This window comes from Stegodyphus dumicola, chromosome X1, assembly GCF_044657685.1.
Source record: "Stegodyphus dumicola isolate Sdum_Otavi_A_Nest chromosome X1, ASM4465768v1".
NCBI lineage: Eukaryota > Metazoa > Arthropoda > Arachnida > Araneae > Eresidae > Stegodyphus > Stegodyphus dumicola.
The window spans coordinates 183555920-183576922 of NC_140780.1; the positions used below are offsets into that span (position 1 = coordinate 183555920).

The following is a 21003-nucleotide window of genomic DNA, read 5'->3' on the forward strand; positions in this document are numbered from 1 at the left end:
CATTAAAACTCAAAAAAAGGTTATATATAATGGAAAATAAGAAAATATGAAATAAGTTTAAAATTCATCCCATATTCAATTTGGATGAACCACAAGCAGAAACACAGTGGCAAACTGCAAGAAATAGAGGGGAAAAATATGCCAAACCAAAATTGAAAATGAAATTTACACCTTTCGCTGCATAGTCATCAGAAGGGTGGTGCTACGAAAGAAGTAAATAAATAAAACAGCCTGTTTCTGAACCGAAGAAGACGCAAATTATAGTTTAAAATTTAAGATTTATAAATAATATTAGAAAAACAATCGAAGTAATATGTCTTTATCAGTCCACCCCTACAGGCAGTATAATAGCAAAAGTAAACAGTATATTAGCAAATGTAAAATAAATGCAAAATTGCCCCTATAAATGCAAAATTATAGCATCAAAATCACAGACAAAGTCAAAAAATTGCGAAATAATAGACAAGTTAAAAACATGTTTCGAGTAGATCGACAGGCCACGTTAGAAAGTAGCATAAATCATAAACAAGCAAAAAAAAAGCTTAAATATCTAATAAAAATTGTTTTCAATACGAGTGGACCAAGTGTTAAAACATGGAGAACAGACGTAATACAACATATTCAAAAATAAAAGAAACAATTGAAAATTTGATCTAAAAAATAGAGGACTAATCCAGGTAATTCTTTTCAAATTATTCATTTTTACTTCATTCTTCTTTGGGTTACAATAGAAGATTTTTCTAATTATTTTATTGAGTTTAATGTTTAAAATTTGTTGTTTATCGAATTTCATTACTTAACACATTTTAGGCTTCTCTGCTATTCACGCGTATATATATTTTTTTCTTTTGATTTTTTTCTTTTTAAAACTTTTGATGTCCTTGTGTTACAGTTTTTAAGAATTTATATCTCTATTTTTTATTTTGTATTTTGTATATTTTAGGTAACATTTTCATTTATTTCTTTCATTTTTGCATATGTTGGATTACTTCTGTTTTCCATGTTTTAAGACTCGATCCACTCATAATGAAAAATATTTTTACTAGATTTTTATGCCTTTTTGCTTATTTATGATTTATGCTATTTTTAACCCGGTTTGTATGTTTTCAAAATTTGCGTATAGATTTCTTATTTCCAATTTCGAAGTAAAAAACTTGCATATGTGTTTTTTACAAGTATCAGATTAATCTTTTCCAAGTTTTGTTTTGGGATTCGATCTACTCAAAATATTTATATTTTTTAATTTGTCAATTATTTCTCAATTTTTGGATTTTGATTTTGATACTATAATTTTGCTTTTTTGGTACTGCTTACTTCAATCTGTCAGTGTTAGACTGATAAAGGCGTAGACTACATTAATTGTATTTCTAAGAATTTTTTCAAACTTAAAATTTTTAACTTTAATTTGCGTTTTAAATTTTAACATTAATAATTTAAGCATTAAATTAAATATTTGTAACTTTAATTTATCGACTCAGAAGCTGGCCTTTATTATTTATTTAATTCTTTCCCACCAACCCACTGATGACGATGCAGCTGAGGATGTTACAAACTATTTTAAATGCGAGCAAGCTGCTTAAAATACATTTCAGTCACCCTAAAAAAATCAATTTCCATCTTCTAAACGAAACATAACATAATGTTTCCTTCTTTCCTATTTATATTACATAAGAATGTTTCTGCAGTAGAATACTCCTTCGATTATATTAATTAAAAACGATGCTTTTCATTATAAACAGCTATTCTGTAAATAAATAAAAACTGAAATTTTTATAGAGTAAATTTATACTAAATTTGAGTTTATATTTGTTTACCAAATAATTATACATACATATATACTACTAGAAATCGTCTGTTCATGTACAACAATGGCCCTAATTATGTTTCAGAAATATACGAAATCTATAACTGATTTCCTGAGACTTTCTTTTATTTATTATAATAAACACATAAAAACACATAAAAATTAACTGCGTACAATATGCCGCGACATGTTTTCGGGGTAAATTAGTAAATAGGTCTTAAAGGTTAATATTTCAAACGAATCAACTGACTTCTAGAGTACAAGTTGGTAATAAAGAATACAAGTTGAAAGTTCAGGTTATTTTGCATGAAGAACTAAATAGAAGAAACAAATTTCAAACGTTCTCGCAATGCACTGTCCTCATTTTACGTGACCTACAAGATTTCCGTCACCTGCCTGAGGCACACTTAGTATCTTTCAGAATGAGACATGTTCCAGCGACTGCACTCACTCTTTCATATAGTCCCTTTCACTTTCCAAGCTGTGCTCAGTTGTCCGTTGCTGCAGAAGCGCCGATTTGGTAGGATTAAAGCTATCTCAGAAACCCAAACACAAGGACTACCATTTTATTTTTTTATTTGTTAATAGGGAGAGTGTTTAACGATACAGGATATAACTCTTTCTGAGAAGAAATAAGAAATATTTGTTACCAAAGGTAAGTGGACTTACTAATTCGAAAAATTTAGAAGTTAGGTTTTAATTCAGTTACTACAACCGATGCTATTTTTTGTACTTAATTCAATTTTAAGGTAGTGAAATTCAGTATGTTCCGTTATTTCATTCAAGTTTGTAACTTACTCTAATGAAATTTATTTAAAATTAATACTTTCGGAATAGAGAAAGAGTTGATATCACAAATATCTTTACAGGTATGCATGACCTTATATTATTAACTAATAAGTTTCTAGTTAAAGTTATGGTTTTCATACTAAACGCTGAGTAAATGAAATGTATTTTGTACAAGCAGTAAAGTATCTAAATTGGAAAGGAAATTTGATTTTTTTTTATTTGTTACATTATTATTGAATTACGTAAACAGTTATGCGTTTATATGCTTTATTTTAACTTCATCGTCTGTTTTACGTATTATGAAAGAAAATCACAATAAAATAATCATTAGTTCATAAGAACAAGATAAGTAAGAGATAGGATGTCTTTGATATTATATGTATCGTACATATAGTCTTAGTTCAATCCGTTTTCAGTTATGAAATAATCTGTTAGAGATTTGGAGATATTTGATAATAGTACTATTTTGAAACGTTAAGAGTTTATTTGAGCTATAGTTTAAGATAAAAACTTTTTAAACATATATTTAATATATATGGTTGAAATATAATATATTATATGTAGCTTAAATATAATATGTTATATGTAGCCAAAGTAATAATTAAATAAAATAATTTGATATAAAATATTTAATATATATGTAGCCAAAGTAGCTGAAAACGTCATTTGGATTTCTTTAATTTGCTTTAGAAAGACTGCTATTAAAATTTACATTTCGAAAAATATTTTTTTTCAGTCTAATAATTTAGAAGTATTTTTATCTAAATTTCAATAGGTTTTAATTTTGAAATGCTTGTGTAAGAGCCCAAGTCTTTGTGTGCGAGCATACAACTTGAATATGAGCCAGTTCCCCTTAAAAATGTCTTCCACGAAGGTATCTTTGTCTTGCCAGATAGCTCTTGCACTAATTAAAGCAACCAAAGTAAACCCTTTACATGACCCATTTTGATCAGTTAAATACCTACTGAAAATTTTCTTTATCATTAATTTAATTTATCAGTAGTAAGAAATGCTAAGTTAACGAGCAATATCCATTTTCTGTCATGAACAAATGGGACAAAAAACATCGTTAAATAATAATTTCTCATCTGGTCAATGATTTTTTGAAAACTGATAAAGGAAAAGATATATCTAACACCTTTCTATTAACTCTAATGAAGATAATCTGAGCAATATATATGTATTTTCAAGAAAAGACTGCTTAAAAGGACCTTCATCGAAGTCAATAAAACATCAACTGTTTAGCTAATAAAAATTCGTAAATAAAGTAAATATTCTAAGCGATAAAATTTTTAATATGAGACTCTTAACTAGGTTATGTTAAATACAGTCTTTGTTACTACTATAAGCCTCAGGAGGAGGGAAAACAAACTGTTAAGTGTCGATACCGTCTGCGAAATATTTGCCTTTGTGCTCCTTAATTTACACTTATTTTATGTTACTAAATGGAGCTTTATTTTAAAAATTGGATTTTCTGTTTTTATTTTTATTTCTTTATTTAATAATTTTTGACGTTTCGAGCTGCTGCGGTAACAGCCACGATATTTTTTTCCTTGCAAAATTCAATCGCTTTCCTGTAGTTACTAATGAAAATATATTTATATCTTTGGGTTAGGTTATTCAATTACGGCAAAGCTTCGAGGGCTATCTGCCTGAGGGGGGATGCCTTCGTGAAGGACTTTCTAAGGGCAACTGGCTCGTATACACGTTACACATGGGAAAAACCACGAAAATACCCATGCAGCCAGCCCGTTCGCGAGATTCGAACCTCAGACCGAACTACCAGTGTTCAGCGACTTTATTGCTCGGCCGCTGGTGGGCTTATATCTTTGGGAGGCCTTTATATCAGAGAAAACAGACAGCTAATAACAAAATATTTTGCTTCAAAAAATTAGTTTTCGAATACTCATCTAATACAAGAAAATTAGAAATCAGATGTTTGAATCTACGGATCCTATAAATCTTTTAGTACAAGATATCGCGGGGGGGGGGAACAAAGCAAGGAGAAAACATCGTGGCAGAAAAATAAAGCGGTGCAATTACTTCGCAGGTTTAAGCATCGTCGTAAAAAATAAAGCAACTACAAATTATCGTGTCATGATAACATTGTAAACATGCTTTTCTGACTATAAAACTCTTTAGAAAATTTGGGTAATATTTCCTGAACACATGAAGTAAGTAATATTTTTACCTCCATATTTAATATTTTTGTATTAACTGATAAATTTTTATTGAAAAAGAAAGAAGGAAACTTCAGCATTCAGAATTTGGAAATTAATAAACTACCCATTGCAGTTAATAGAACTTTAAACTTATTTTGCGAATTATTAAAATTCATTACTTAATTAGTGTCTCCTATAAAGACGCATTAGTGGACTTTCATAATGTATAACATAAAAAAGATTAGAAAGAGGAAGATAACTAAGCTCAATATTCTAATAACTGCTGTACGTAGCATTAATCCTTACTAATTCCCAGATTTTAAATGATCAATTTTCCTTTTCGCTTTTTTCAGTAAAAATTTATTGGTTAATACAAAATTTGTAAAACATAGAGGTAGATTCGAGTATATTACTTATTTTCACTTCTTCTGCCAAACATTAAGCGAAAATTCAGTTATAAGTTTTCAGACAGAAAGCATTATTCGATGATTTGTAGAGGCTTTATTTTTTACACGATATTTTGTACTACAATGTTTTAAACCAGCAAAAACGTTCCTACTTCCTGCAATTTAATTATAATTGCTGTTTATTTCATTCTTCATATCAGTCATAGTTATCTCTGTATTTTCAACATACTTTTTGATGGTAAAAATGGTTTTTATGTCTGGACATGAAAGCTAGCTGTATCTGAGCTACTAACAATAAAGCTACTAACAAACCTATTGATGCTACTCAAAACAGTCTTAATATAAGGCATTTTTTTCAACGGAAAAAAAATAACGTTAATGCGGGAAAAAATTCAGTATCTGTGCTGCAGGTCATTTTGTCTTCCTATTACCCACAACAGTTTTTGTATACTACGTGTTGATAAATTCGGAAAATGATTTGAGTTTATTAACTCAGGTGTAACAAATGGGAAAATACCGAAAATCTTATAACGTTTTATTAAAGATGCCTATCAGAGTTGAATGTATGAGACCACTGAACAATGGTACATGGTTTCGGATTCGGTTCCCAGAAAATGGCTAACTGCAGGTGATTTTCATGGTTTCTCCATGTGTACACGAATATTAGCAATATTTTAAGGGGGATTTTCACAAGCCGTCTCTTGAAAGCAAGCTGATCTTGCATGCTTTCCCATAATCTGCGAATCTACCAAATTAACATAGGATCAAGACATAAAGGATCCATAACTCTTTATATACCAGTTGTGTCATAAGTACAATATAACTAATAAAAATTAAATGTTCACTGCATTTTCATGCATTTCGAGATAGATGTTATTCCTTAATTTTCTCTTCTTTCCACTAAAGTTTATAAACGTCGTATCTGCCAATACAGCAATTCAAGGAGATCTAACAGAAGTTAAATCTTATGCGCATATACTGGGCAAATTCATAAATGGTTTTGATAACTTTTCAAAGCTATCTAACTTTCATTTGCAGAATACATAAGAAAATAACAGTTCTAAAATTTCAGTCTAAATTCACTAATTCCAACATTTTCACAGTTAACTGTTTTTCTGCGTGATAAAATGTCAAGACCATAACAGCTAACTTTATATCCAAGGGGTTTGATGAAACCGCATCCTAGGTGCCTGTTCCCGTGTTATCAATACAACAACGAAGGATTAATACATGTTTTAGAGTTAAAGAAGCTTCATTTAGCTCTTCAATAATATATTCGGTGCAAATATTTGTGATTATTGTTCCGTACGTTTTCATGAATTTACTGTTAGAACGTTTGTTTCCCGTCTGAATATGCATTTCATGAATTTAAAACTATAGTTATGTTCTGGCTTGTAATAACTCAGGGTTTTCACATCTGAGAAAATTCTGATAATCATAATAAATTTTTGATAATATATTTACTTTAAGCAACACTGTTATGCTGTGTTAGATTTCATGTGGCTGACTACATCTGAACAACAGCCTTATGAAATGTAAAATTTTAGAACTGCGATAGTCCATTCCACACATTTATTGGCATGTTTAATGAAGGACATAATCTGTTCAGGCATTTCCCTTTATGTTTCAGTTACGTTTCGATATTATATGTGTGAGAAATAACATTCTAGAAATGGCTAACAACTGCTGTTAAACAGATACATTAACTTAATGTGTCTAAAACAGATACGTCTAAAGTAAGTCACAGGTAAGTTATTGCTACAGAATGTGCCCCAACTCATTTTTTGTAAGTGATCGAAATTTGCTACAATGTACTTAATCCTGAATAAGTATTTTCAAAAATTCATGATTTTAAAATTTTAAAGTAAACATATTAACGATATTTAATAAACAATGAAAAGGAAAAGTAAAATAATAACAGAAACAGAAGTACATAAAGGTAATACTGGTTATTGAGAAAGCTAGTGCAACTGGGGTCAAACTAAGAATTCGAATCGTAAACTCTCTCTTCTCTCGACTAACTTTGGCCAAAAAGAAAACAAAACTCCCGCTTGAAGCTTTCCTGCTTGTTACTGAATATAAAAGGACTTATTACTGAAGGACTGCCACCAAATAGACTAAGAGGAGGAGAGAGACCGTTTGATAGACCTGTAGTGGTTGACATAACACGAAGGAATAAAAAAAAGTTTCCCTATACTAAAACTCTTAGTATCGTACACGAAGCTAGTCAAAAATGTTAACTATCAGAAATGTTTCAGGGTTATACTAAAAAAAAAAAAAAAAGAGTGAAATCCATTAGTCGCATTTTTTTTCAGGATGAATAAATTCTGAACGATGGAAGATTTGATAAAAAAAAATAGACTGTTTCAGGAAATCGGGATGAATAAAAGCCGAAAGCAAACAATTAACATTTCGTCTCGCCTCGCCGTTAAAATCCACCAGCGGCCTAGCGGTCAAGTCGCTGAGCGCTAGTACTTTGACCAGGATTTGATTTCAAGCGAACGAGTTTAACTGCATAAGCCTTTTTCGTAGTTTTCCCCATGTATGTATACGAACCATAAAAGTTTTATATCCTTAAAGAGTCTTTACGGAAGACCTTTAGGTTACGCAGTCCTGGTGTGCTTTGCCATAATCAAATAAACAGAACAACCTTGTCGTCAACCATAAATTTTGTGATTAATTTAATTATTTAACTATTTTCACCATAGTTTATTGATTAAAGTTTAAAGAAAAGCATCTGAAATCTCAACCTGAATTTTCCCAATGGAACTCCTATCTCTTTGAAATACGTATTCAAACGGATAATTATTTTTTTTAACTGCTTGTTAGTATCATCATTAGAACTATAACATAGAACTGAAGTATGTGCGTTGTAGGGAAACGTCATGGGTTCTATTCTTGAAAAATATCAGCTTTTTTAGATATTATTATTCATTATTTTAATGTTATGATTTTTTTTAAATTGTATTATGCAAATAAGTTGATTCATAAAACTACCTTTCAAAGCAGAATACAGAAAGTGATGCGACATAAAGCCTCAAAGAGCATTTATACAGCTCTAATTTGTTTTTTACTTTTTATTTATTTATTTTTTGCAAATTTATTGACAATTAAAAGAATGCTGCTTATCATAAAAGCAGTCAAAACAGTAAAAACATTTGGACACCGTTCAAGAGACATCGTTTATTCGAATTCGAACGAAATTGGTGATCCCTCTCATTTCAAAATGGATTCCTTATTCCCTAACGAATAATACTCATACTGTAAACTGTAAACGAGATTTGTTGAATAAAAATAAAATCATTCATCACTGATAATTTAACCTCATGCTGGCTTTGTATCTTTCGTGACGTTTCTCCTGAGAAAGTCTCTTTTCCTTTTCGAGCCAAATGTTCTTTACCTGATTCTTTGCAATATGCATATTTAATTTAATTTTCCTTGCAAAGCTAATTATTGAAAATTCTGTTAAGAACTCTTAAGCCACGCATTTATTGACAAGGGAAGTACTGAGTAATTAGTCTAATACTAAGCAGTTATCTTTTTTCATTTAATTTCATATGAGGTATTCTAATTTGTAAATGTTTTACTGGACGAAAAAATTACTTTGAAACCATAAACATTTATGAAGGCTAGGAAAAATTCGATTAGCGATTTCTCAAAAAGTTTGAGAGAGTTTTTTCAAGGTATACTATAAAGGGAGGAAAGAGAGAGTATTAAAAGATATAATGAAAACTTGCTTTAAAGAAAAATAAATTGTATGAATTCTATAAAAATATCCATTTTGCGTATTTTTAAGATAATAAACTTATAAACGTTTCTTTATGATTTCACATATCTACGTGCATCTTCTCTCAAACCTAAATAACCTAAAGTAAATTTTTACGGTAGATTATTTATTGAAAATTCTTGAACACTTATTGAAGATATGATTGGAGATATCGTTCTACAATAAAAATATATACAATGGCAAACTGCTAGATAAGAAGTGAAAAATTAGAAGCCTGCATTAGAAGCCTCTTTGCCAAGAGAATTAAGGAAATTTTTAAATCTTTCATATTAAAGAATTGCAATATCAGTCATTGAGCTCCTTTATTCATAAATATAAGGCTATAATTCAGTAACCCCAAATAGTCAATTTCATTACAAACCGTCGTGGTACCTTATAGGTACCCTGCTGGACAATCAGATGCAAGACCCACGATTGAAGTAACCAACAAGCTCGTAATTTAAACCCTCCATAGACCTCGATAAGACGAGCATTTGCATTGCAGCTTGTATGCAAATCATGTTCGCCAGTAAGTCCACCCTGAACTGTTATAAAAAGGGAGAGCAGTAAGCTGTTTTAAGTACTGAAATTTTGCGTTTTCCCTCTGCTCTTGTGTCAGAATCTTTAGTATACCTCGCCCTAAAAACAGGCATAGCTATTCGAGAAAATGTTTGAATTTGACGGCTTACAGAAAATGTGAATTATCTTCTCAACAAATAAAGGCTCATATTGAACAAAATTAAACCACAATGACGAAAATACGGAAACAGTGGATAAAGAAGGGACCGAGCGGACTGATTGTTTCAGCCTCAAAACATCAACCGATTGAGAGGATAGGCATGTTGCGCTCATAATAGTGATGGTCTGAAGAGCAACATCATAAACGTTAGCGCACAAATTACAACATATTACACTACAGTCTATGTTAGAACGTAGTATTCTAAATGATCTGCAGAGGTAGAGAGTCTGAAAAGCGTCATTTTCTGCCATCTAGAAGCACTAAAGAAAGGGAGAACAGCAGGCAAGGTAATTCACGATGATTACACTTTGCATCACAAGTGTAGGTAGCTGCAATAGTGCGTGTAATGTCGGACATAGAAAAATAAAGGAATCAGTAGCTCACAAATCAGTTGCCTGTTCACTAAATTAGATGAAATACCCGTAATTTAAGGTGGAAATAGAGATTCACTTTGCTTTCAAATTCAGCTTCGCAAGACTTTAATTAATAAATAAATATTATTTTATATTTCACATTTAAATATTAAACTAAAAATATGCGTTTATCCCTTTCCCATTCTAAATTATATAAATATTGTGTATTTTTCAGTAATTAATTAAAAGGAATTTACTATCATTACTGTCCAAACATATTCACATTCGTAAACATAATCTCCTCGTAACGTATCTTGTTATCTTTTCATCTAAAAATGCAATTTTTGCAGCTAATCAGACTCGTGTTTTGCCTAACAGTTTGCCGAAATTTCGAGGTGGCGGCAGTTTTTAACCGCTAAACAGCAAACTTTCTGAAGATAAAATGCTCATTCAGGCTAAAACTACGGCAGTTTGCATATCAAAGAATCAATCCAGAGTATTGTACTCCATCTGCAAATGCTGGAGAAACATAGGAACATTATTATTGCTGTTATGCTTAAGAAACAAAAAATTATGTATATTTTATATACAAAGCAATTTTGTATGTAGAATTTATTTAAAGATTACTTTGAAAACATTGTAAATTAATCCAATTATACTCATTAAAATAATTCGATTTAATCAAAGCAATATTAATTAATATTCTAAGCCTCCATTCCATGTAAAGTTAACCACATATAGAAGTGTCATTATTAGTGTTATTAAGTATATGATCTCAAAGCAAAGGAAGCCGTTTTACGAGAAACATTAGGAAATTTATTTATGTCACATTTATATACATGTCACATTTGTAATTACATCAATTGTTATACATGAGCATAATTTTTAATTAAAATTAATTAGCTGTGAAATTCACATTCTAATTCTAGTAATTATTTCAGAATAATAAACCTAAATAATTATCCAGTAGATAAATTTTGTAGAACTGTGTGATACTATTTAAAAAGACTGAAAATAATTTTAATGAACCAAAATAATTATAAATGTTCAAGTGTGAAATTTCATTGAATGAAGAAATCAAAGTAAAGAAAGAAAAATCGCAAATTTCCATATGGAAAAACGTACGCTTCGCTGACTTGAATGTGATATTTTATGACTTGTTAGGCATAAAACCGGAGTTCAGCTTCACTCAAAGATTAAGAACACGGGAAATGAATAAAGGATGTAAAAGTTAAATAACTTTCGAGCACATAGGTGTATTTGCAAAGAAAAGAATTCCATTACTCATAATAAGTCTCCGAAACGGAAATATGTTCCCACTATTAAAAGGTTTGAGATTTGTAGACTTAGTCTTGCATATTTTATTTCTTTTCTCAAGTGTTTTTCTCGATTTTCATAATAATATAACAAAATATAAATTATATCGAGAGATGAAATATTTCACAGCACACGTAAAATATCATCACATATTTTTTTACGGTACTAAAAATTATTTGCCAGGTCTTTTTTTCTACTTTTAGACCAAGTGGAAGTACCGTAAGACATATAAAGAGATTTCTCACAGTGCTTTTAAAAATTAAATTGTGATCGTCCATTCACTTGCTTAAAAAGAAAGACTAAATTAATCAAATATGTGCTTATCAAAATATGGATGCAAGAGATATTCAGCGAAAGAGCTTTAGATAAGGCAGTATAACTAAATGTGAAAATAGGCGATATTCATCCTTGAACAAAATATGAGTAAAAAATAGACCTCTATTTCGAACCTTATTTGAGACCTTAGTTAAAAATTGAGCTTATTTCAGCACTGAAAATTCTATATATCATGTTAACAATAAAAATGTCTTATATCTGCTTTAGTGTATAAATATATTTATTTGCTCATTTTCTTTCCATTTTGAGAAATCATATAATAACAGAAAGCACTAAAATTTGTTTATAAATATTAAAAGTTAAGCTTCTCTAAAAATACCCAGTGGAAAAGTATTAATTTTTAAATTTTGCATTCTAATAATTTTGTAAAAGTAAGATTTATAAACGAATTAGCATTCTTCAAAAGAAATTTTCATTTTTTAAAGTCTTAGATCAACTATTGGATATAAAAATACTGTAAATTATTATTTACACATTATGGATTATTAAGACTTTCATTTACACATTATGGGAACTAATTGTAATGAGCCAAGTAACTGGTACATTCAAGCTCGTACATTCAAATTATAATGGTACTCTCTAGATGAAATCGAATTCAGTTAGCCAGTTATGATAGGGAAAAGAATCCATTTGAATATTTTATATTATAATCGTCTTTATATAATTAAACTTTCAAGTTAATTGAAACAGTCGTTTAAATAAGCAGTTAAACATAGAAGTGCAAATAATATTCAATGAAAATGAAATTCAATGAAAATTCAATGACTATGGAAAATTCTTGATTGAAACAGACAACTAAAACTTCTCTCGATTCCATCGCCACAGGGTTGAAGAATGGTTCATCTACAGAATTCAGTGTCAAGTTGTGAACTTGGATGAAGGGGAACGAACCGCTGAGACTTCAGCCGCAAACGAGACCTACCTAGACAAAGCGAGGTCACGTATTTCGTGAGATTTAAGTGGAATGATTCTTCAATATCACTCACGCAAGCCGCCAGTATCCGCATCAAAATGTATTGTAACAGCGAGTGAAGCATATCACTGATAAACTCATTCAAATGCGCCCTAGGACTCAATACTTTTCGATTTCTGTACGAAAGCGCATAACTGCATTTGGGAAGTGACTTGTCAGAAGTTACCAAAAATAAGCTGAAGAATTTCGCCTCTTCCTCTGCATAACAAGAACATAACATTGCACTAAGAATCTGTCATATTTTTCGGTCGCTGAGCTGTTTTCGAGAGAAAGGTCTGTTGTGTAATTGTTGCTTGTGCTCATTTGTCTGACGTAGTCAGCCCAAGCTCATGAAATTCCTCGTGGCAAAGAGCGCTAGATTACGCCTGCCGTTGGCAACAGCCTTGAGCATCATTCCATTCAGGTGACAGTGGGATTTAGCTAAGATCTGACTCCAATTTTGATGAAGAGCGCTCAGTTCTGCCCCCCAACTTTGAAACTTTGATGAAGAGCATGCCGAGAGGACGGGTCCGAGGGTCTCCCACCCTTCTTCCCTTCTACTAAACTACTCGAGAGGACTTTCGGCTCCACGCATATTTATGCCACAGAGAGAAAGGTCTTCGTCGACGGAGCTGAGGTGAATGAGTAGCTGCCGATTTCTTTGCTACTACATCAGCCCATTTCTGCAAGAAAGCGATATCCGTCTGAATATTGGCAGAAATTTGTCATTGCAAACGGTACCTATTTTCCCAACGATTATCATCGCAACTAAGACACATTAATTAGTATTACATTAATCAGTATGTGTTAGCATTTTGCTCATATATTTTAGTTTGATATTAAACTAATAACCGGGATAAATAGAAAAAGAATTCTGACTATGTCTTTTTTGTCTCATTCAAATTATTGGATTATTATTATTATTTATTATTTAAAAATTTTTCTTGGTATATTTTAATCTCATTTCCTTATCATATTGATGCCGGGTTTAAAAATGACATATGAAGTATCACTGCTTTTCTTACACTACCTTTTTTTCGACACTATTAAGTATTTTTAGAGAGAAATTAAATGTAATTTCCACTTTTAGAAAATTATAATAATGTTGTTTTAAGTTGGTGCACCATTTAACAGTTAGTAGATCATATATTGATGATCGAAAACCGAGAATTATTCTCCATATTTATCAATAGTGAAAAACTTTCCTTTCAAAAGTACATGATATTTTAATGCTTTAGACTATATTTAATATTTAAAGATATTTTTAGATCTACATTGCGAGTAGACATACATAGGGAGGTGAGTTAATTTAGTCTAATTTGTTTGATTATGGTGAAGTACGCAAGGGCTATTTTTCTTAAGAAAGGGATGCTTTTGTGAAGACTTTCTAAGGGAAAAGGTCCAACTAGTGGTTCAGTGATTTATACTCCTGAATACTGGTAATTCGAACTGACTTGGTTTCGAGCTCAGAAGAACTGGCTAGCTGCATGATTGGTTTATCCCATGCGTAACGTGAATTCGAGCTATTTTCCTCAGAACATTCTCTATGAAAACATCCTCCTCTCTTAAGCAGATGACCTTAGTGGCTTTGGTTTAGATTTAAATAACCTAATCTCCTAAGAGAAAATGGTTCTAATCTATGCCAAACATTGGGAAAACTACCAAAACACACATGCAGCCACCCGTTCATCGACATAGGATTCCGGGTTGAACTAACAGTTAGCAACTTAACCCTTCGGAGAAAATGTTATGTGAATAACGTAATTAAATCTCACTTTAAAGTTCCTGTTTTCGACATTTTCACGAACTGTTGATATCTGAAAGGAATTTCCTTATTTTCGAAATAAGTGAATTATGCTTGTTTTTCTTCGATAACTGAAACAACCATTGGTAATATAGAGCATTCGTACTTACTAATATTCCTGCCATTTTACTTTTTCGAGAATTTGAACGTTAATGTTCTATTAGTTAAAAATCAATAATTTTATATTTCATGAAGGACTTTAATTGTCATATAAAGAAAATTAAGCCAAATTTCTCAACGAATTACGCAGGTATTTCTTCATTTTATTATTTTGTGAAGACAAAGGCCTTTTACTTACAGTTGAGTTAAATAAATTAAGTATTTATCTGATTCTTTTGCGTTGAAATAGAAGAGTAAAATTAAACAAGAAAATTCAACTAAAGCTGCTCGTTACTATTCAACTTCGGAGTTTTCGGATGCAATTCAGTGACTCAAATGACACTTTTAGCTGTTCTACAAAACTACGAGGGATGTTTAATGCAGCGGAACAACTTCCTTGAAGCATCATGGAAACGCCTGCAAGTGTGAACAGTCATTTGTTCGAAGGCTAGAATAGTTTCAATATAAATTTTCATACTTCACTAGTTATAACAAATTGAAGAGACCTACTTTTCATCCAAACAATACCTGACTCACGCTAAAAGGGAAAGGAAAGTTAAAATATGTGCTAATTCATACTGTTGTTACATTCCCTGAAAATAATTATTGTGTAATGAATGTAGATATCGAAAGTGATCGTGAAGAGAAAGTTTTGTGCTGAAATTTATTTCGTCAAAGTTAGTTACATACAATAATAATATCATTACTTTGAAAATAGTTGAATAACAAAATTAAATATAGCTTGAGTTTTAGAATGTTGTTGTTATTTCAGTTTCCAGTATATTTTCAATAGGCTTAGACTAACATATGTTTTCCGTTTTTGTTGTTTTAGAACTGCGATGTTTTCTCTTTGCTTTATTTTCTCCCACGATATTTTGTACCACGAAGTTTTCGCCTTGCGTTGTTTTCTCTGCGACGTTTTCGTCCGCGATGTTTTGGGCTGTAACCACTCGTACATAACACCGTCTACAGAGTAACAAAAAATTAAAAATCTGAAAAAGTGGCTAAACCTTTTTCTCAGCAGGAAGCAGAGATGTCTAGAATGTGTTTCCTAAATGTTTTAGCAGCCAGCATGTAGATGCAGTTTATCGAGGCCTGCATGAATGTAGCCGAAGCGAAAAAGTACAGGAATGTAACAACGAAACGGATCATTGAATCAGAGCAAAGCACACTAGGGTTATCTGCGTAAGGGAATTGAGGCTTTCACGGAAGATTTTTCTAAGTAACATTGACCATAGTTACATTACATATGAGACAAAATGTGAAACTGAACTTGCAGTCAGCCCATTTAACGCTCGGAAATAACTCATTTCTAAGTGTATGCTAGATTAGCAGTTCAATATGTATCTACGGTTGTATGTTGTGTTTTCATGGATAATCTGCCTTAGAACATATGTGGGAAAAAAACTAGTGTATTAAAAAAACGAATTTGAGGCTGCATTTTTTTCACTAATATGTAAAATTATTCTTATTATTACATGTGCTTTTAATTTATTACATGTTTTCAATTATTACATGTTATTTATTATTAAATTTATTACATGTTGGAGGAAAGTAACTTCAATGGAGAAAGTCTTAAAATTTCCTCAAGTTAAATTTTCAATTTTCTTTAAGAACTTAAAGCTTGGTAAATGTCAAACAAGGGATCCATTTCAGCATGTAACTCTTTAGCAGCTTTCTACTTGCATAGTGTTAATCAAACAACTCTTATTTATTTTTGAAATATAAAGCCTCACTTGAGTTAATGATATCCATTACACTTTTTTCACCTAGAGTGACACATAAATATATTCATTATTGTCTCTTCTAAACCAAAGAACGGTTTTCCAGTTTTTGAAAGCACAGACTGGGGCTGTATGAATTTTAAAGTCATGATAAAGGTACCTTGCACATATGCTCAAGGCACAAACGTCAGAAAATTACTAGGTTTGCGATTGCATTGCAAGAAATCAGCATATTCTTTCAAGAGAGTTCTCGTGCGGTTTCGTAAGGGTTCATCTGTAAGTGATTGCTCAGTTCACTTACTAAATTGTAAGATCCATGTCTAGAATCCCAGATAGAATGCAGTTGGTGTTTCATGGTCTCTCCTCCGTTTATTATTATAATTTATTTATTTTTTAACTTGTTACAATAATTTTTACTCTGGCTCTTGAACTAAAATATGATAAACGTAACTCCACCACCTGGAATTACGCAACCGGATCTCGTGCCTCTCCACACTAGCTCTTTCAGTGGAGAGAATGTAAAGAATTACCGTATATTTCGTGCATCCTCTTGTGGTGTAAATGATTAAACACAGAACTAGGAAAGAGAAAGAAGTGAAAATCAACAGTGCAGTCGATAAGTTTGAATTACATCAAGGGCAATCTTGACTTTTTATGTTTTCCTACTCCGAAAAACTTGTTAACTTCAATATAAAAGCTTTATTTGCATTTATACAAGAATATGCATTCAGATCTTTGAAATATTTTCCCTTGAATGGCCTTTTATAAAAATTGTTTCTCCTAAAATTCAATTGTCTGTTTCTTCCTATCTGTTATTTGAGAGGTTTATATTATTGCGGAAAAAGGTTTTTTTTTCCCTGAGAATCCAGGATTCCACTTTTTATGAATTATCTCATGTTTTCATTAGATTTTTTACTTTTCGTAAATCCAAAAATCAAAAACAACGAAATCTCATCTGGGCCTGCTGACATGGCAGCTGCCTCTATACAGACAAGGCAACAATTGCAATTTCAGATAAATCTACCAGTTCATAAATGACCAAAGCCGCAAAGCACTAGTTTTCAGCCGGCTGAATTAATGCCACCTTCAAATTTTTCATTTTCATGAATCTTTATGTTTTCTAACATAAAGATCTTAACATTCTTAACTTCTTAACAGTGCAAACATCCTTCAGTTACTAAATTAGTTACATTCATCATTCAGTTACGTCGGTCGCATTCAGTTACGGAAGTTAAGAATAGCTTTACATCCCAAACTGCTTATTCAATAACTCACTGTTATAAATTTTCTGAGTGATTCAATAGTTTAAGTTGTTTTACATTTTAGGAATGGGAGACAGACGTAATTTAATGTTTTGCTTCTTTTGAAATTTTGTATTTAACATAAACAGCTAAAATTTCTAAAACTTTATTTTAAGGCTATTTATATATTATATGAAAACAGTTTAGAATTTACCCTGGTCTTTTGGATTGTACGCTTTCTATGAAATAAATCGCAACTTATAATACAAACATGTATCATGGGAAGACTGAATGAAATATGATTTCTGCTTTATTAATATCATACATAAAAATCGCAGTTCATAAATTCTGGTTTATGAAATAAATAAATAATTAGGAGTAAAATTAATATTAGGAATAAAATTTATTTTTAATAAAATTCGTCGTTTATTTAAGGAATTTAAAGTTTATGAACAAAACTTGTCAGGTTTATTTAATTTACGTAATTTTTAATTAGCTCGCATGTATTTAAATAAGGGTTTGAGATTGTTAAGTTACAGCTTCTTCTGCTTTTTAAAGACTACGGTTTGTTATTCAAGATAAGAGTTTCTGTCTTCGTCTTTGTTACTTGCCCATAGTTTGAAGTCACATCGGTGAATTCCTTGTCAACTTCGGGATCAAATTTCTCTTTGTAGCTTTAAGCTATTAGCTATTTAAATTTAGTTATACATTTGAAATTCTACATTGAGTTCTAGTCATAAGTACTGACGGATTTGCAAGCACCAAGAATGCCTTCTGTTTATCTTATTGAGTTGAAAATAAAAGGACCTTTTAGACCCTTCTCAAATTTCTGTACTTTAATTTTAGACTAAGCGATAAGTCGCATTTGAAGTCTGCATAAAAGGTTAAATCATATTTTACAGAAGACATTAAACCTTATAAAATAATGTTTTTCTAGATGTGTTTATGTATGATTATGATCATATTTAAGTTCGTTCAGACAATTTTTATCTCTTAAAGAAGTGTTCACGTTAGACAGAACGATCATATACATAATAGATTAAAATTAAAGTAAATAGCGCGAAACTTATCTGTGATCACCAATCATGGATTTAAATTATTTTGGTCTTTCGTGGAAGTAATGCCCAAAACGGAAGTTTGTTTATGTTCTCCGAAATACTCGTCTCTTTCGGAGATGGTCGTCTACAAAATGTTATTTCCAGCAGAGGTCTTCTATGTATTCATGATCGACTTTGCTGTTTTTCAGTATAATAATTTTCGTCAAGAAATGTTAACTTACTTGTTTACGGTTATAGTTAAAACATTTTATGTAAAATTAAGAAACTGTAACGTGTATTGTTAAAGTGAAATGTTCGTGTTAATTTGTTCTGGAAAATTTAGACATATTTTGTTTGTCTATAAGAACTAATGTGATTTAAATAAAAAATACAACATTTCCTGCGTATTTAAAAGAATTATAATAGAGTTTTAATAAGTTAGCTATAGTATTAATAAGTCATTGTTACAATAACAGGAAAATATATCAAATCTATCAAGTGTGAGTAATCGATTCTGAATTAAATGCGTATGTTAGGGATTATGTTGTTCCTCTTACATCTTTTCTTATCGTGTAGTGATTAGCGTATCCAATTAGCAACCCGAAGGTTCGTGGTTATGGAGCCGGAATCTGGGCACAACCAATGACAGTGAGAAAGATCAAATGTTTCAATTCAATTCAAAGGCCTTTTACTCTTTGCATTACTCGGGCGTATCGCACAATTTCAAATATAGCACTTGATACTTTAGCTGGTATTCTTCCATTATCAATCAGTGCAGAAATGGAAAGCGCCTATATGAAAGTCCTTCAACTTAACCAAGCCGCAGAATTCAACAACCAAACCTTTTGGACATCCAACTATGAAAAGAAAATTAAACCCAATCTTATCCGCCCAGCGCTTCGCTTCAGCAAAATAATATTCCCCACGTCTGAAGAAAATTCAAGTTCATCTCCAATTGCTTATACTGATGGATCAAAAATTGCAGGAAAAGTTGGTTCCGCAGTCTTTTTTCAAATCACCCCCTCAAATATCATCAAATGGAAAGGCCATCTCCATAATAATAATAGTGTTTTCCAGGCGGAATCGTCAGCTATAAAAGCAGCGATTGAAATAGCCATTCTAAAAAATCTCAACGAATTTAGCATAAAATCTGGCTCCCAAGCAGCTATTCTAGCTATTAAGAATCCCTTACCTTCCTCTCCATTGATATCTGAGATAAATTCTCTTCTTGGCAAAATTCCAAGCTACAAAATTCAAATTTCATGGATCAAAGGACATAGTGGCCGTTTTGGTAATGATTAGGCAGATAAACTAGCCAAAGAAGCAGCTATTAATCAAGATGGTACTGAAATCATCATTCCGTGGCCCCGCTCAATTTTCAAGTACCAACTAAAACAACTTACTTCAAAATCTTGGCAAGATTTGTGGAACAATGCTCCACAGGGAAGACGCACATATAACTTGATCCCCAATGTAAGCTTCGCATCTCTATACTCGAATATTTCACTAAATTACTTTATAACAGGACATGGACCCTTCCCCACATATTTCTACGCAAGAAATTTGGCAAATTCTGATATCTGTATGTGTGGGGAACAGGGAGTTCCTGATCATTACACTTTCTCATGCCCCTTAACTGAGAATATTCACATAAAATCCCCAAGAACTGATCTCCTGGTATTCCAAAGGTTTTTAATCAAAGATAAGCATCAGTATCCAAAGTTTCAGAAAATTATGCAACGACTCTCTTCCAATGGCCTAGATCTCTGTCAAGTGTAAGTCCACATACTGCTTAGTGAACTTTTACTTGCTTTGATTATGGATAAAATGGCTCCCCTCGTGAACTTTATAAACTGCAATAAACCAATATATCTGAATTAACCCATGAACACCCACCTCTTTAGCATTATTATTATAATTCATTTTAACATTGTGTTGCCAGTACTAATTATAATTATCTCATTATGTTTATTTCCTATTTTTGTTGCACCAAATCAGATGTTCAATTTATCTTGTGAATCTCAAATTGTATTCCGACTATTTTGTAATCTACTTATGTCCTACATCATTATTTTAATTAAATACTGGATGCAGGACGTAATGTGGGATTGCACGGTGTACCATAATAGGCAAACTCTAGACCTTTTGGAAAGCTTCAGTCTAAGTAAATTCCTATAAAACTTGCAATTCCCCCCCTTTTTTTAAAGAGTTAGTATGGGAAGGCATTACTAGTTGACCTGTGGTACATCGCTGGTGTCCCCCATACTTTTACCTTTACCTTTACCTTAGGAAAACGATCATACCAATTAACCGCTGTGGTAGAGGGGTGGTGCTCGAGTCCTCTGTCACTTGTCACTTAGGAAAACGATGCGAAAACCTACAGTGTTATTTCAATTCATCGAATATCTAAGATAGAACGAGGTTTCCGCTTAGGAGATAATTATATTATAATAAGTTGTTTCTTATAAATTCA

General features: G+C 31.5%; 1 protein-coding gene across 1 annotated transcript in view; it reads left to right on the forward strand.

Annotated features, from left to right (window-relative positions):
• Nucleotides 1-2245: 2245 nt before the first annotated feature.
• The window catches only part of LOC118182282 (alpha-tocopherol transfer protein-like), a 47725-nt gene continuing 28967 nt past the window's right edge, over nucleotides 2246-21003 (forward strand). Inside the window, exon 1 of the mRNA XM_035351607.2 lies at nucleotides 2246-2459. The gene's annotated coding sequence lies outside the window, so the exon portion shown is untranslated. The remainder of the gene's footprint in view (nucleotides 2460-21003) is intronic.